Below are 14,876 nucleotides of genomic sequence, written 5' to 3'. Positions count from 1 at the left end.
AAAGAGCTGATTAGTTTGGGGCAATGCCCCGCAAAAGGCCCTTTTAAGGGCTATTTGTAATTTAGTGTAGGGTAGGGCTTTTTTATTTTGGGGGGAGCTTTTTTATTTTGTTAGTGGGATTAAATTAGGTGTAATTAGTTTAAAAATCTTGTAATTTGTTTATTATTTTCTGTAATTTAATGTTCGTTTGTTTTTTGTACTTTAGATAATTATTTAATTGTATTTAATTGTATATAATTTAGGGAATTAATTTAATTATAGTGTATTGTTAGTTGTAATTGTAACTTAGGTTAGGTTTCATTTTACAGGTACTTTTGTATTTATTTTAGCTAGGTAGTTATTAAATAGTTAATAACTATTTAGTAACTATTCTACCTAGTTAAAATAAACAGACTTGCCTGTAAAATATACATAAATCCTAAGCTAGCTACAATGTAACTATTGGTTATATTGTGGCTAGCTTAGGGTTTATTTTATAGGTAAGTATTTAGTTTTAAATAGGAATAATTTAGTTAATGATAGGAATATTTATTTCGATTTATTTTAACTATATTTAAGTTAGGGGATGTTAGGTTTAGGGTTAGACTTAGGTTTAGGGGTTAACAACTTTAATATAGTGGTGGAGACGTTGGGGGCATCAGATTAGGGGTTAACAAATGTAGGTAGGTGGTGGTGATGTTAGGGCCGGCAGATTAGGGCTAATAATATTTAACTAATGTTTGCGAGGCGGGAGTGCGGCGGTTTAGGGCTTAATATGTTTATTATAGTGGCGGCGACGTTGGGGGCGGCAGATTAGGGGTTAATAAGTGTAGGTAGGTGGCGGCGACATTGGGTGCGGCAGAGAAGGGGTCAATAAATATAATGTAGGTGTCGGCGATGTTGGGGGCAGCAGATTAGGGGTTCAAAAGTATATTGTAGGTGGCGGCTGTGTTCGGAGCGGCAGATTAGGGGTTGATAATTATAATGTAGGTGTCGGCGATGTCGGGGGCAGCAGATTAGGGGTTAATAAGTGTAAGATTAGGGGTGTTTAGACTCGGGGTTCATGTTAGGGAGTTAGGTGTAGACATAAAATGTATTTCCAAATAGGAATCAATGGGGCTGCGTTAAGGAGTTTTACGCTGCTTTTTTGCAGGTGTTAGACATTTTTTCAGCCGGCTCTCCCCGTTGATTCCTATGGGGAAATCATGCACGAGCACGTTACACCAGCTCACCGCTGACTTAAGCAGCGCTGGTATTGGAGTACAGTAATGAGCAAAATTTTGCTCAATGCTCACTTCTTGTCTTTTAACGACGGGTTTGTAAAAACCCCTAATACCAGCGCTGTATGTAAGTGAGCGGTGAGGGAAACTGCTCGTTAGCAATGCACAGCCTCTAACGCAAAATTCGTAATCTGGGCCATAGATACAAGGTAATCACAGAAGTAAAAAGTATATTATTATGTTAAAGCAAAAAGAGGGCGCCTCATAGTGTGGTATGTCCTATGTAAAAGAGTATAAGGGTACGGTGAATAAAGGCTTAACGGACTTAGATGCACTGTACTGTGACCAGTGCTCACTAGCAGTCTAGCTCTTAACAGCGGCTAGTCAACTGTTCCACGAGCCGCTACGGGAACCGGCTTGTCATCAATTCGGTGTGTATAAAAATATCAGCTGCAGCTGCAAATGAATCCAACAACTTCCCAGAAAGTTTAATAAATATAAATGCGTTATTAGATTGCAACGCGTTTCTCGACTACAACTAGTCGTTTCATCAGGCAGGTAAAAAAAGCGAAAGATAAAAATAATTGTGTTGGTTATGCAAAATTGGGGAATGGGTAATAAAGGGATTATCTACCTTTTTAAACAACAAAAATTCTGGTGTTTACTGTCCCTTTAATAGTTTTGCTCCCACAGGAATATAACATCTAGGATAAAATCTCTTTTGCATGCAAAGCTATAATGAATTTTTTCAATTACATATTGTACTTCTTGAACCCATTGATTATATGTTGGTTTTGTGTTTTCTTCCATAGATGAGGAATGAGGTGTTTGGCGCAGTTTCACATATTTTGAAGTAATTTTTTGCGAAGTTTACATCTTATGTTTGGGTAGAGGTTAGTGAGAACTAATTCAGGAGATAGTGTGATATTCATATCCACAGTAGAATTGATGTCATTATTTATCGATTCCCAAAACCTCTTTAGTGCAGAGCAAGAGTACCAGATATACGTCATAGATTCTGTCTCTCCACAGCCCCTCCAGCATCTAGCCGATGCTCCAGGATAAATGTCCTTGTTTTTTGAGGGTAAGATACCACCTAAACAGAATTTTATAATTTAGTTCCAATATATTCAGAGCAATAGAAGATTTGGCAGTTAGTTGAAAGATTTTTTTTCCCACTGTGTGTCTGTTAGCTGATTCTGTAATTATATTTCCCAGCATTTAGAATATATCGGTTGTCTGTCAGGTATAGTTTCTTGCAACATTTTATATATAATTGATGTGTGTTTTAGATATTTCTGGGATGTATTCAAAATTTCAAATTTTGTTAAGGGCCAAAAAATCTAATCTTTCTGAGGGCAAGTCATAATAGCATGTCTAATTTGGAAATATGCAAACCATTTATGGAAAGGGGAGCCCATCTCATTTTTAAGAGTGCTTTGCGATTTGATGGTTCCTTCTTCTATTAGAAGGTAAATAGGTATGTTTGAGTCTTTCTCTTCTAAATTTAAATAAGTCAGAGGTGATACAGAATTTGATATGTTTGGAAAGTTCTTAACTATCTTATCCCATGTATCTAATGTGTATTAAGTAAATTTATGTTGATATAGATAGCGTGGTCTTTATGGTTAAGGTAGCCAACATGCATCTCTCAAATGTTGTTGTTTAGTTAAATATATTTCTATTTGAACCCATAGTTTTGATGTATTTTTATGATTCCAGGCGACAATACAACTCATGTGCACTGATCTATAGTAGTTGATGAGGTTCGGTACCCCAAACCCTCCATCTTCTTTATCGAGGTATAATGTGTGTTTTGTAATTCTTGGTTTCTTATATGCCCATATGAAAGAATTTATCATTGTTGACTAGTAAGGAAATTATCTGTCAGTGCTAAGGGGATGGTTTGAAATAGGTATAGATATTTAGGGATGATCATCATTTTAATTGTACTGATACGGCCTAACCAAGAAAGTTGGTTTTGTTTGTGCCATATTTCCAACAATTTAAAGTTTTCAATTTGAAATGGCACATAATTATTGTCAAATAGCGTATTTGGGTCTTTATGTATGTTAAGTCCTAGATATTTAAATCTGTAACTAAAAATTCAGTGTTAAATTTGATGTAGTTTTTTCTTCTGTAAGGTTAATCGGAATAAGAGCTGATTTTTCAATATTAATTGAGAAATTTGATATGTTTTTGTATTGTATTAATAATTGTTTGAGTGCTGGAATAGAAGTATATTGTGCTTGAAGTGTTTATATTATGTCATCCGCAAATAATATACATTTTTGCTCTATTTTACCATATTTTATACCTATAATTTCTGGATGATTCCTAACTTGTAGGACCAGGATTTCTACTGTTAAAGCAAACAGGAGCGGTCATAGGAGGATCCCTGTCTCGTTCCGTTTCCAATAGGGAAAGATCGTGATAGTATATTATTAACTCGCACCTTAGCTGTGGGGCTTGTGTATAAAGCTTGAATTTGAGATATAAAGTTAGAGGGGACCCCGAACTTTGAGAGGGTGGTCCACATAAATTCCCAGTCCACCCTGTCAAAGGCCTTTCTGCATCCGTGGATAATAATATTAAAGGCGTGTTATTGTCTTTAGCTGTTTGTAAAGAGAAAAGTACTCTCATTGTGTTTTCTTTCCCCTCTCTGCCCGGGATAAAGCCCACCTGGTCCGGATGGATCAATTTAGGCAAGAGTTTATTTAGTCTTGATGCTAATAGTTTTGCATAAACCTTTACATCAATAATTAACAGCGAGATATGGTGGTAATTACCTACCCTATCCGTTGGTTTATCAGGCTTAGGTATTACAGCAATTGTTGCTTCTAGTATTGTTTGAGGGAAGTGACTCCCCTAGTCTATAGATTGATATAGAGTGAGTAATGCCTGCCCTATTTGTTGTAGGAAAAGTTGATAAAATTTTGCTGTAAGACCATCCAGGCCAGGCGTTTTACCCGGGGCAAAGATTCTATCGTTGTATATATATTTCTTTTAAAGTAAATGGGGAATCTAAATTATCCATTTCATCTTTTGTCAGCGTTGGAGTGTTTATTTGTTTTTAGTAATTGTTAACCCTTTAAGTAATATCTTCCAAATTGTGCGTTTTTAAATTTTATAAAGATGTATAATATGATACAAAGATATCTGCGATATCTTTGCTATTATTATGAGATATATTTTATGAGTGTGATATCGTTCTAATATATGTGTCTAATTTCTTTCTCTTGAGTGTTCTAGCTAGGAGCCTGCCTGCTTTATTTCCTCCTATTTAAAATTTGGCTTTCGTAATTAGAGCTTGCATTTGAGCGTATTGTGTTCGGTGTTTATTTAAGTTTTCTCTCGCTTCAGTTCTGTTAAAAGTTGATTGTTTGTTGGGTTTTGTTTATGTCTATGTTCTATTGTGCTTAGTGTGTTGGTCAAATTTGTTAGTTGTGATGTTTTCTTGTTTTCTAAGTCTTATAGTATGTTTTATTAATTCCCCTCTAATGGAGCTTTTATACGCTTCCCAGTTGTTAGCAGCTGATGTTTCTTGTGAAGTGAATTGAAGTCATTGAAGTGAAAGAATTCATCTGTACTTTTTGCTATTTATTCTATTATTAACCCCTTAAGGACCAAGGCCATTTTTCAATTTCTTTCCCTGAAGGACCAGGGCTATTTTTAAATTTCTGCGGTGTTTGTGTTTAGCTGTAATTTTCCTCTTACTCATTTACTGTACCCATACATATTATATACCGTTTTTCTCGCCATTAAATGGACTTTCTAAAGATACCATTTTTTTCATCATATCTTATCATTTACTTTAAAAAAATGATAAAATATTAGGAAAAAATGGAAAAAAACACACTTTTTCTAACTTTGACCCCCACAATCTGTTACACATCTACAGGGAGTGCAGAATTATTAGGCAAGTTGTATTTTGAGGATTAATTTTATTATTGAACAACAACCATGTTCTCAATGAACCCAAAAAACTAATTAATATCAAAGCTGAATAGTTTTGGAAGTAGTTTTTAGTTTGTTTTTAGTTATAGCTATTTTAGGGGGATATCTGTCTGTGCAGGTGACTATTACTGTGCATAATTATTAGGCAACTTAACAAAAAACAAATATATACCCATTTCAATTATTTATTTTTACCAGTGAAACCAATATAACATCTCAACATTCACAAATATACATTTCTGACATTCAAAAACAAAACAAAAACAAATCAGTGACCAATATAGCCACCTTTCTTTGCAAGGACACTCAAAAGCCTGCCATCCATGGATTCTGTCAGTGTTTTGATCTGCTCACCATCAACATTGCGTGCAGCAGCAACCACAGCCTCCCATACACTGTTCAGAGAGGTGTACTGTTTTCCCTCCTTGTAAATCTCACATTTGATGATGGACCACAGGTTCTCAATGGGGTTCAGATCAGGTGAACAAGGAGGCCATGTCATTAGATTTTCTTCTTTTATACCCTTTCTTGCCAGCCACACTGTGGAGTACTTGGACGCGTGTGATGGAGCATTGTCCTGCATGAAAATCATGTTTTTCTTGAAGGATGCAGACTTCTTCCTGTACCACTGCTTGAAGAAGGTGTCTTCCAGAAACTGGCAGTAGGACTGGGAGTTGAGCTTGACTCCATCCTCAACCCGAAAAGGCCCCACAAGCTCATCTTTGATGATACCAGCCCAAACCAGTACTCCACCTCCACCTTGCTGGCGTCTGAGTCGGACTGGAGCTCTCTGCCCTTTACCAATCCAGCCACGGGCCCATCCATCTGGCCCATCAAGACTCACTCTCATTTCATCAGTCCATAAAACCTTAGAAAAATCAGTCTTGAGATATTTCTTGGCCCAGTCTTGACGTTTCAGCTTGTGTGTCTTGTTCAGTGGTGGTCGTCTTTCAGCCTTTCTTACCTTGGCCATGTCTCTGAGTATTGCACACCATGTGCTTTTGGGCACTCCAGTGATGTTGCAGCTCTGAAATATGGCCAAACTGGTGGCAAGTGGCATCTTGGCAGCTGCACGCTTGACTTTTCTCAGTTCATGGGCAGTTATTTTGCGCCTTGGTTTTTCCACACGCTTCTTGCGACCCTGTTGACTATTTTGAATGAAACGCTTGATTGTTCGATGATCACGCTTCAGAAGCTTTGCAATTTTAAGAGTGCTGCATCCCTCTGCAAGATATCTCACTATTTTTGACTTTTCTGAGCCTGTCAAGTCCTTCTTTTGACCCATTTTGCCAAAGGAAAGGAAGTTGCCTAATAATTATGCACACCTGATATAGGGTGTTGATGTCATTAGACCCCACCCCTTCTCATTACAGAGATGCACATCACCTAATATGCTTAATTGGTAGTAGGCTTTCGAGCCTATACAGCTTGGAGTAAGACAACATGCATAAAGAGGATGATGTGGTCAAAATACTCATTTGCCTAATAATTCTGCACTCCCTGTACAATCACCAAAAAACACCCATGCTAAATAGTTTCTAAATTTTGTCCTGAGTTTAGAAATACCCAATGTTTACATCTTCTTTGCTTTTTTTGCAACTTATAGGGCCATAAATACAAGTAGCACTTTGCTATTTCCAAACCACTTTTTTTCAAAATTAGCGCTAGTTACATTGGAACACTGATATCTTTCAGGAATCCCTGATTAACCCTTGACATGTATATATTTTTTTTTAGAAGACATCCCAAAGTATTGATCTAGGCCCATTTTGGTATATTTCATGCCACCATTTCACCACCAAATGCAATCAAATAAAAAAAATTGTTCACTTTTTCCCAAATATTTTCACAAACTTTAGGTTTCTCACTGAAATTATTTACAAACAACTTGTGCAATTATGGCATAAATGGTTGTAAATGCTTCTCTGGGATCCCCTTTGTTCAGAAATAGCAGACATATATGACTTTGGCGTTGCTTTTTGGTAATTAGAAGGCCGCTAAATGCCACTGCGCATCACACGTGTATTATGCCCAGCAGTGAAGGGGTTAATCAGGGAGCATGTAGGGAGCGTCTAGGGTTAATTATAGCTTTAGTGTAGTGTAGTAGACAACCCCAAGTATTGATCTAGGCCCATCTTGGTATATTTCATGCTACCATTTCACCGCTAAATGCGATCAAATAAAAAAAAACGTTTCTCACTGAAATTATTTACAAACAACTTTTCAAAGTATGGCATAAATGATTGTAAATGCTTCTCTGGGATCCCCTTTGTTCAGAAATAGCAGACATATATGGCTTTGGTGTTGCTTTTTGGTAATTATAAGGCCGCTAAATGCTGCTGCGCATCACATGTGTATTATGGCTAGCAGTTAAGGGGTTAATTAGGGAGCTTGTAGGGAGCTTGCAGGGTTAATTTTAGCTTTAGTGTAGAGATCAGCCTCCCACCTGACACATCAGACCCCCTGATCCCTCCCAAACAGCTCCCTTCCCTCCCCCACCCCACAATTGTCCCCGCCATCTTAAGTACTGGCAGAAAGTCTGCCAGTACTAAAATAAAAGGTATATTTAAAATTTAAAAAAAAAATTGTATTGCATATTTACATATGCAGCTGTGTAGGACCGCCCCTTAGCCCCCAACCTCCCTGATCCCCCCCCCCAAACAGCTCTCTAACCCTTCACCTCTACCTTACTGGGAGCCATCTTGGTTACTGGCAGCTGTCTGCCAGTAGTACCCTGTTTTCAAATACAAATGTGTTTTTTTTAATTTTTTTTATTTTGTTTTATTTTTTCTGTAGTGTAGCTTCCCCCCCCCCCCCACAGACCAATTACCCACCCGCTCCCAGATCCCTTAGATTTACTTTTGTTGGGGATTTTATCCCCCCTTACTGCAACTCATATAGCATGTATTTGCTGTAGTGTAGCAGTTCCCACCCGCTCCCTCCCCGTGCACGCGCCCGCCCGCCACCCCCTGTGCACGCGCGCGCTCCGTGCGCGCTCCCGACTATCCCGCCCCTGATCCCGCCACCCTCTCTCTTCAGTTTTTCATTGATGGCCGCCCACCCGCCTCCCACGGTCAGCTCCCACCCACCAACGATTGCGGCCATCGATGCCGGTGCAGAGAGGGCCACAGAGTGGCTCTCTCTGCATCGGATGGGGGAAAAAGGTTATTGCAGGATGCCTCAATATCCCCAAAGTCGTACAGGGTATGTCGCTGGTCTTTAAAGACCAGGTTGTGTGCGACGTACCCTGTACGACTCGTGTCGTTAAGGGGTTAAGGGATCAGAAAAGATATTGGGGCATATTTATCAAGGTCTGGCGGACCTGATCCGACAGTGCGGATCAGGTCCGACAGACCTCGCTGAATACGGCGAGCAATATACTCGCCGTATTCAGCATTGCACCAGCAGCTCACAATAGGCCACCAGCAGGGGGGTGTCAATCGACCCGATCGTACTTGATCAGGTTGATTTCCGGCGATATCTGTCTGCCTGCTCAGAGCAGGCGGACAGGTTATGGAGCAGCGGTCTCTGCTTCATAACTGCTGTTTCTGGCGAGCCTGCAGGCTCGCCAGAAACACAGGGCATCAAGCTCCATTCGGAGCTTGATACATATGCCCCATAATCTCCAATTCGTTTTGTGTGCTGGACGTGGAGACCACTGAAAAGTACTGATGACTTTATTGTGGTCTGACCATGATGTTTGCAATATTTGTGAGTTTTTTTAATGCAGATAGTAAATTTTGGTTACATAATATATAATCGAGTCTAGTATAGTTGTAATGTAAGTGGGAAAAGAAGGTATAATCTTTTTGGGTAGGATGTGCTATTCTCCATGTGTCAAATAACGTGCGTTTTGACAGAGACTGCCAGCTGGCTTTTATTTGGCTAGTATGTATGTATGTATTTGGTACATGTAAAGCATGGCTAATCACCCATAAGGGTCTCAAGGCGCTGCTCATTTTATCGACCTCAGAAGGATGAAAGGCTGAGTGGACCTCGCTGGGGATCGAACCTGCAACCCTTGGGTTGCTACAGAGCTCAGCCACAGTGCCTTAGCCTGCTGTGCGTATATGTGATCTGCCTATGGAGTTATTTATGAGTCAGCATTGACTGGCTAAAATGCAAGTCTGTCAAAAGAACTGAGATAAGGGTGCAGTCTGCAGAGGCTTAGATACAAGATAATCACAAGGCTAAAAAGTACATTAATATAACTGTGTTGGTTATGTAAAACTGGGGAATGGGTAATAAAGGGATTATCTATCTTTTTAAACAATAACAATTCTGGAGTAGACAGTCCCTTTAAAACCCCTTTACATACAAACTACTCTAGATTTTCTCAGGTACCAGCTTTATAGTGACTGGGAGTCACATGGAAGTCACCTATTCATTAGATTATTGAATATGATGGGGCTATCCAATCTCACTCTAACTTTACCATGAAGTCTTATTGGTATTTGACATTCGATTTTGAGCTTATTCAGCTGTTATTTTAAGCTAAATCATCTTGGCTTTTGGTTTTGAAAAAGTAGATTGTGGCTAAATGTATCTGGTTTATTGCTGTGGTCTTTTTGCTTCACCTTTTATCTGTCAGCAACTATATATTTCATATATTTCCCAATTTGAAATCCTCAAAAAGAAAAGAAAGAAAAGCCCACATTAGATCTCTCATCAGCATCAATTGAGCCCTCAAAACCCACATCAGTGACTCGTCAGAGGTCAGAGCCAATATAAGTGCCCATATCATTAACTAGAACACCCATTCTTTGCCAGAACACACAATAAAGCCCAGAGACACTGTGATTGTCCAGAATCGACATCAGTCATGAGCCCCCATCAGGGCTAACATAATAACCCAGAACTTTCATCAAAAATAATAAAGAACCCAGAACCATCATCAGAGCTAATATAAGGATATTGTAACAATATCTGACCCCATGACCCATGTAATAGATGCCACTTCTCTCATTATACATCATGATGCATATCTGAATCGGCCTCATCAGACCCGTATTCCGTGCTCAGCATTTAGCTTATATGTGCCTGCTGCCTTCATTTGCGTGAGAAATTATGCCCGTTAGATAAAGCAGCACTGACTAGGTTGGCGTAATGAGATAAACACTGAGCAATTGGAAAAAGAGTGAAGTGAATGTAATAATGAGATTTTAGGTATATTATAAAATCATACTTGATGTCAGTTTGCATTATCTCTATACTAACAGCTGCAGAGTTGATACATCAGTGGAGAAATCTTATAAATAGGCCTCATATTTGTAAATATCAATACACCATTGGGGGATCCCATAGCATGATAGCACTAGGCTAATATTTACATATGAACAATAGGTATCTCTGAAGCCAAACTATCTGCACTCCATATAAACATAGATGGAGACCAAATATAATGCACCCCATAAAGCTCAGAATATACCACCCCAACATAAGAAGGAAAATGCTGTGGGCTGCTATCCGGTATTTTAGGTATAGTTTTGTTATTGAAAATGTCCATATATATTAATCTATTATATATTTATGTACTGGTAGCTAATAAGGTTGGACAATCATTTCTCTAATCTGGGGAACAAAAGGCTTAAATACACCTAAGGATCTGTCCTAAGGGGCTATAGTAAAGGGACATGAAACCCAAAACCTTAATTTAAGAATAAGAGAAAACAAACAATTTTAAACAACTTTTCAATTTGCTTCTGTTATAAAATGTGCTCAATTCTCTTAGTTTCCTTTGTTGAAGGAGCATAAATGCACTACTGGGAACTAGCTGAACTCATCAGACAGTAGGTAGTCCACAGCACCATACAATCTAATCCATCTTTATTAGAAACAGAATAAAAACAATGCAATGTTTCGTGGAGACCCCTTATTCGTTGCATTGTTTTTAGTCTGTTTCTAATAAAAATGGATTAGATTTATGGAGCTGTGGACTACCTACTGCCGTATTGTATATGGGATATGAGAAGAATCACTACTAGTCTTCACGTGTACCTGATTCTCAGTGAGCTGCTGTATTTGGAATATATACAGTATGTGGGTCCACCAATCAGCAACTAGCTCCTAGTAGTGCATTGCTGCTTCTAAGTCTAACTAGTATGCTTTTCAACAAAGGATACCAAGAGAATGCAAATTAGATAAGATAAGTAAATTGAAAGTTGTTTAAAATTGCATTCTCTACACAAATTTTTAAAGTTTAATTTTTACTTTACTGCCCCTTTAACTGTATTGAAATATTTTACTTAAAACCAATCATATTAAGTTTTAAGCTTGGTACTATTGGGTCTTTTAGATCTCCTGCAGGTAAGATAAAACTAAATACCTAATCTAAATGAGTAATTGTTGAGTATGGGCTATTTATTTGACACAAATTGTAATGGAATAAACATCCCACATGTATTTTGCATAATGGAGCCTGAAAGTTGTCATTAATGTAGGGCTAGACACTCATGGTATCCTTACACTAATCAAATGTGATTGGACAAAGCCTACTCATATCTCTACGCAGGTCCAATCAATCATTGCCCTCCTCCTGGGACACTGGGAGATCAGGTCACCTATGATCCAAACACTTTTACATCCTAATTATTATAATGTTTGGAAACATAAACTGCTCAAACATTCTGATCACATTGCTTTATAATCTCTCACCTCTGCAACAACATATAAAATTGGTTGTCGAGATTTATAAGAGTTTACTAAGAATCACAACCAACTATAATCATGAAATGAACACCAATCATATAAGATGGCTGTCGCTGTCGCCAAAACTCTGTTCAATGGCAGTTTACACAAAAACATAATTTATACTTACCTGATAAATTCTTATCTTTCCTGGCATGGAGAGTCCACAAATCCATTCAATTACTAGTGGGAATTCACCTCCTGGCCACCAGATGGAGGCAAAGAACACCCCAGCAAATCTTCAAGTATCCTCCCACTACCCACAATCCCCAGTCAATCAGCCGAGGAATTATGGAAAGAAAAGAAGACACACTGGGGCATATGTATCAAACTCCGTATGGAGCTTGATGCCCCGTGTTTCTGGCGAGTCTTCAGACTCGCCAGAAACAGCAGTTATGAAGCAGCGGTCACAAAGACCGCTGCTCCATAACCTGTCCACCTGCTCTGAGCAGGCAGACAGACATCGCTGGAAATCAACCCGATCGAGTATGATCAGGTTGATTGACACCCCCCTGCTGGCGGCCAATTGGCCGCTAGTTTGCAGGTGGCGGCTTTGCACCAGCAGCTCTTGTGAGGTGCTGGTGCAATGCTGAATACGGCAAGCGTATTGCTCGCCGTATTCAGCGAGGTCTGGCGGACCTGATCCGCAGTGTCGGATCAGGTTCGCCAGCCCTTGATAAATAGGGGCCAAAGGGTATAGAGGTGCCTGAGGTTTAGAAAAATGACAAAAAGCCGTTTTAAAAATAAGGGGGGGTCATAGACTCTCCATTCTAGGAAAGAAAATAATTTATCAGTTAAGTATAAATTATGTTTTCTTTCCAATGGCATGGAGAGTCCACGAATCCATTCAATTACTAGTGGGAACCAATACCAAAGTTAGAGTCCACAGAATGGAAGGGAGACAGGCGAACCTAAACAGAAGGCACCACCGCTTGAAGAAGTTTCCTCCCAAAAGAAGCCTCAGCTGAGGCAAAAACATCAAATTTGGAAAATTTGGAAAAAGTATGGAATGATGACCAAGTGGCCGCCTTGCAAATCTGTTCCAAAGAAGCATCATTTTTAAAGGCCTAAGAGGAAGCGACAGCCCTAGTGCAGTGAGCCATAATTTTCTCTGGAGGCTGCTGTCCAGCTGTCTTATAAGCTAATTGAATAACACTTCTCAACCAGAAGGAGAGAGTAGAAGAAGTGGCCTTCTGACCTCTCCGTTTACCAGAAAAGACAACAAAAAGAGCAGAAGATTGACGAAAATCTTTCAAAGCCTGTAAATAGAACCTTAAAGCATGCACAACATCCAGATTGCGCAATAACCGCTCCTTCTTAGAGGAAGGATTAGGACAAAATGAAGGAACAACAATCTCATGGTTAATATTGCGTTCCGAAACCACCTTAGGTAGAAATCCTAATTTAGTATGGAGAACCGCCTTATCCACATGAAGAATAAGATAAGGAGAATCCTACTGTAGAGCCGAAAGCTTTGAAACTCTATGGCAGAGGAAATTGCCAGCAGAAACAAAACCTTCCAGGACAATAACTTGATATAAACAGAATGCATAGGCTCAAATGGAGCCTGCTGCAGAACTTTAAGAACAAGATTAAGACTCCATGGAGGAGCACAGACCTGATTCTAACCAAAGCCTAGACAAAAGATTGAACATTTAGCAAAATTGCCAGACGCTTCTGCAAAAGAATCGACGAGCCGAAATCTGACCTTTTAGGGTACTGACTGATAAACCCTTCTCCAGGTCCTCCTGACGAAAGGACAGAATATGGGGAATTCTTACCTAACTCCAAGAAAAACTCCTAGATCCACACCAATGAAGGTATTTACGCCATACCTTATAATAAATCTTGAGAGTAACAGGCTCACAAGCCTGAATCATAGTCTCAATAACTTTCACAGAAAAACCTCATCTAGACAAGACTAAGTGTTCAATCTCTAAGCAGTTAGCTTCAGAGAGACTAAGTTTGGATGGAAGAAGGGACCCTGAAGTAGAAGATCTTTCCTCAGAGGCAATTTCCATGGGGGAAATGACAACATCCTCACTAGGTCTGAAAACCAAGTTCTGCAAAACTACACTGGAGCTATTAGAATCACCAAAACCTGCTCATGTTTGATACAAGCTATCACCTGAGGAAGGAGGGCAACCAGAATAAACAGATAAATTAGACCGAAATCCCATGGCACTGCCAGGGCGTCTACCAGAACAGCTTGAGGATCTCTTGATCTTGCTCCGTATCTTGGAATATTGGTGTTTAGATGAGATGCCATCAGATACAGCTCCAGAACTCCCCACTTGAGGGTTAACATCGAGAAGACTTCCGGATGGAGAGCCCATTTCCCTGGATGAAACGTCTGCCTGCTCAGATAATCCACTTCCCAGTTGTCCAATGGCAGAGAGATGACAATTGTAAGACTTTGCCCACTCATAAATGTGAGTCACTTCATTCATAGCTAACAAGCTCAGAGTTCCTCCTTGGTGGTTGATATACGCCACTGAAGTGATGTGGTCTGATTGAAATGTGATAAACCGGACTCAATTGCTCTCAATTCTAGGATATTTATAGGGACCCCTAAACTGCTCCCCAGCCTAACAGCCTGGCATCCGTGGTCACAATCTCTGAAGAAGGTCTCAGGAAATAAATGTTCTGAGACAAATGGTTCTGGGAGATCCACCAAGACAGAGACATAATTGTCTGAGAGAAAAGGAGATAGAGAGGGCGCCACATAGTGTGATATAGTTTTATGCAAAGTGGTTTAGATCTGTAGAGGTGGTGTGCTTACCAGATAATGTTGTACTGTGCTGTGACCAGTACTGTCTCCCCTGCTAGCACTTAAATCAGTGGCTAGTACACTGTCAAAACGAGTCTTTCCTGGGGCTCTTCCTTCAGGCTGTGGGCTCCAAAAAGAATCTTCAGTATTAGCTGCGAGCAAATCTTTGTTTTGTAATTTAAGATTTTGACTCAGTATTATTGTATAAAAAGATGTATACAACTTCCAGAATTAAAAGAATTTTAAAAGGCTTTATTATAACG

This window comes from Bombina bombina, chromosome 1, assembly GCF_027579735.1.
Source record: "Bombina bombina isolate aBomBom1 chromosome 1, aBomBom1.pri, whole genome shotgun sequence".
Taxonomy (NCBI): Eukaryota; Metazoa; Chordata; class Amphibia; order Anura; family Bombinatoridae; genus Bombina; species Bombina bombina.
This window is presented reverse-complemented; position numbering follows the sequence as displayed.